This window comes from Gossypium hirsutum, chromosome D04 (assembly GCF_007990345.1).
Source record: "Gossypium hirsutum isolate 1008001.06 chromosome D04, Gossypium_hirsutum_v2.1, whole genome shotgun sequence".
In the NCBI taxonomy this organism is placed as follows: Eukaryota; Viridiplantae; Streptophyta; class Magnoliopsida; order Malvales; family Malvaceae; genus Gossypium; species Gossypium hirsutum.
Genome location: NC_053440.1, coordinates 51,595,470 through 51,599,901, shown reverse-complemented (window position 1 = coordinate 51,599,901; position 4,432 = coordinate 51,595,470).

Sequence of the window (4,432 nt, the reverse complement as noted above, 5' to 3'; positions counted from 1 at the left end):
CACTTTTCCAAATTTTCCTAGTATTTCTTGGGAGTAAGAGGAAAGATTGTAGAATTTAAACTTGGGTTTATTTCAAAAAGCTCAATAACATCAACTTCCCTTTTTGACTGTAAATTTATTATGAGTCTCTATAATCATGAAAGTATTCTAATTGCAGTAGGTTTAAGCATAGAAGATGTCCGGCATGCCCATAACATACATGGATCAGATGATGACAGGCTTGTTACTTCTTGTGTGGATAGGTTATCTACACTGGTTGAGAGGTTGGTCTCTAAAGCTTAAGATTTATGATACTATTTTTTTATGTTAACATGCTGTTGTTGATGAATGGATCTGCAACTGCTATTCTAATATGTACTTATATGGATTTGCCTATTGGTGATCTGGTCATTTTAATCTTTGTCTTCATTGTTGGTTTTTTGGGTGGAGTTATGCATGCATAATTGTTTCCAAGAATCTGTCTTGGCCTTTGTTTTAAGGATTTTTTAACATTAATGTCTTACCTTTACATTGAATATGTTGTGATGGAGATCGTATTTGAACTAAACTAAAATTGGGAGATAACTCCCTTACTTGTGCTTAGAGTTGATACATGCGATTTAACGAGCGTTTATACAATTTTTTCCCGCCATGAATTGGATTTGGAACGGACTTGGATGTACTCGGATTCCTGCTAGATGAAGGTAACCTAAGAGCTGTCGAATCTTGGGGTCTAGAATGCTTTCCGATACTAAATTCTATATATATGTGCTTGGTGATGAAGAAAAGAAAGGGAAATAAGTTTAGTTATCTGACCAAACAACTTTTGATTCTATTCATATTATCGTGACATATGCTTTGGGATTGAATGATATTCTACAATTAAGATTTGAAATTAGAGCTGGTGTTTATTGGTTTCTGTATTAGTTGATTTGTTTGGAGAATAGTTACGAATCACCAAACTATTAATTTTTATGAACCACAAAATAAACGTAAAAGATATTCTAATTATAAAGAAATATATATAAAGATTTGTTTCGAGAATGAGCGGGGAGAGAAAACAATACATAAAATATACCAAACTTGTGTTCAATGGTGTCTTCTATTTGACTTTTGTTGGAGAAAGTATTTATAGAGATTTAATTCAGGAGTTATAGCTTGATTAAATGTTAAAAATACAAATTTCATGAAACTTAATTGGTCAATTTATGAGAATGTACCACTGATTTTTCCATTTTATATTAAATTTTATATAGGGGTGCAATTTGGGGTTAAAAGAGAAACAGGAGAAGCAATTGGGCTAAATTGAAGAAAGGAGCAAAGAAGGCGGGCCAAAGCAGAATTTTTCCAAGATGTAATTAGCTGAAATTTTATGTTGACTTAGTGGGAGATTATGTAGGAATTTTTATATCATGGAATATTTTATTTCCTTGATTTTCTATGTCTAGTGGCTCTTAATTTAACAAAGTCACTAGTATAAATAGGGGGCTACATTGTTCATTTATTCATAAAGTCATTAATCAAGTTTTCATCTTTTGAATGCAATCTCTTCTTCATTCCCACGAAGCTATTTGTTGTTTTTGGTTTCTTTTTCTTTCAATTTATTAATTTCTAGTTTATCACCAACTTAAACCATTTATAATTTCTTTTTCAAACTTCCTTTTCATTTTCAGAAAGCTAAACCATTTCACTCTCATACACTACCAAAATTCCATCCCCCATACTTAAACACGCCACCCATTCTTTTTACCCGTTTTAACCTTATTTAATTTATCCAACTCTAATATGCCTCAAACCTTAGTCAACTAAATCCATTTTCAGCTTTAGGTCGGAGTTAGCCTCGTCAAGACCCGTGAGTTACGAACCCGAGTAATTTAACTCCTAAATTCCAGTACTTATTATTTCTTCGGATTAAGAGTATGATTTTGTCAACTCACAAAGTCAAATCAACACTAAGTAAAAAAAGACATCGTTTGAGTTAGTGTGGTTAGACGTATAGTTGAAATTCTGAAAGGATTGATTGTCCAATCGGTTTTCCGTGAACACATTGGCGTGCCAAGTGGGGATTGCTGTTTGGTTCCGTCAAGGGAAGTAGTAACCGGATTTAAATGTCCCATGCGGTTGAGGACATTGGTTCGAGCTAGGCTCTTCTAGAACGCAAAGTTGCCGGAGTTCTAAATCACGAACGTTTCGTTGATTGTTCGATCGGTAAGGGTTAGTTATAGGACATTCCATAACTAATTTACACAAGGAAGAGTTGGTGTCTGAGGCGTCCTTGGTAGCTATAACTAGCTTATTGGAAAAGAGGAGTTCATCTAATTTCGAGGATCGGTTCAAAGACGAGGAAAAATTCGTGCCTGAAACTGAGCTAGGTTTAATTAATTTTTCTTTAGATTTATTTAACTGTTTTTATTATTCTGTTTTCAGCTTTTACTTTTTATGTTTTTTTTCCTTTTATTTCAGGTTTTCAAATTTTATCCCCCTAAATTTTTTGTGCACGACGACTGCCCAGACACGAATCTGGTCGAAAGAGAAACAATTTTCAGTAAAGTCAGTCTCTGAGGGATCGACCTTACTCCCTATACTGCTTAAATTACAAATTAGGCGTAGGTTTATATTGGTGGATTCCACAACTATCATATATAGCTCTTAAATTATGGTGTTAATTCAACCAACTTGACTTTTCATTGATTGGGTCTTCAGCTTTTGAAACTCAAAAGGTTGCCATTGGCAACCCTTCATAACATCTGAAATAACAACTTGCGACAAGATATACGAGATGTAAACAAGTCTGTCTAACTTTTAAACTAGGGATACAAATCCTTGACACAGGACATGCAATCCCTTCTTTGTAATTTGTAATAAAATATACTAGGATTAAGCCCCGCCGGGGATTTTTAATTTATTTCTGATAGAATTTTTATTGTTGGTATAAAATTTAATTTTAAATATGATTAATGTATAAAAAACCCCTTAAATCATTTCACTGTGTTTAAATAAGTCTTTATATTTATTTTGTAGTCAAATAAGCACCTAATATTGTTGTTTTTACCTATTTGAAGCCCTTGATCAATTGAAGTAGTTTTTTTTTATCCTTTTTATATGTGTTGTAATTCTATTAGTCATAAAAATTTCTCTTACTAAAAACAACGATGTATGAGATTGAAATTCTTTAATATTTCAAAATAAGAAAATAGAATCAAATCCCCTACCCCAATTATTAGAAAGAGAAAAAAGAGCATACTGGATTCCATTGATATGTTGAAGGGAAAGGGTAGAGTGGACTTTAATTAACAACCGGTGACAGGCATGAGGGAGTTAGGTAACCAAGATTGGCAAGTTAGATTTTTGTCATATATACAAAGAAACCAACTGGCGAAAATACCAGCAGGCTTTAGCTTGCAAATACAGAGGTTTGAGCTGAAATGGCCGACTTTCATGGTGTTTTATAAAAGGAAAAGAAAGTCAATTCCAACTATCATTAAGGGCTTTAATGAATAAAACCCATAGATTAGGGGCATGTTTGACTATAAAATGAGTACAAAAGTTTATTTAAACATGGTGCAATAGTTTGAGGGCTTTTATGATATATTAGCTTAAATTAAATTAACAGGCATGTGGCCATGTGCAAAGTGGAGGACTAAAATGATTTCTTTTATAAAGTTGGAGAACTAAATAAGTAATTATGCAAAGAACAATGGTCATTTTATTAAGCTAGCACATCTAAAGTATTCCTATGTCTTTTTATTTCTTTTATTTGTTTGTAAATTTAATAAACCTTTTATAGATTGGTATAAAAATCAATTTTATTTATTAATATTTTTTTTATTTAAATTGAATAATTTTAGTACATTATCTTTTATATTAATTATAGAAGAAAATTATAGTAAACTATTTAGGATCATATAGAGACCAATTTAAAATTTAATAGATGGTTTAGGGACATTTAGTGAAATAAACCCTTTTCTCTTTATTTCCTTCATAATTTTCTTTCTTCCCCTAACTCACAAGTCAAGAGATAATGCGAAAAAAAAGGAAAAAAGAAAAATGGATAGTTGTAGTTTTCTCAAGCCTGCTACAGTGCTTCTATGACTTCAATTTTTATATATGTTTATAGATTTCCAGACATATTATTTCAATGCCCCTGAAAATGTACACAAATCCCCCCAAAGTCCTTTAAATAAATTTTCTCGGCTTGAAATCAAACCTGTTTCATAGCTTCTATTTGTTTGGTTCACTTATTTTGAAAATCATTCCAACATATATATAATAAATGTTCACATTGGAATTTATGTTTTTTAACCGAAATGATAGACCCCTTTTCTTACCCATTTCTGTATATTTGACATTGGAGTTGCTTTGCATGGTGCTCTATTGTTCTTGTGAATTCATTTTCGTCCATCAAGACCAAATTGTGAAATTATTATGTACTAGTTAAATGCTAGCAATGAAG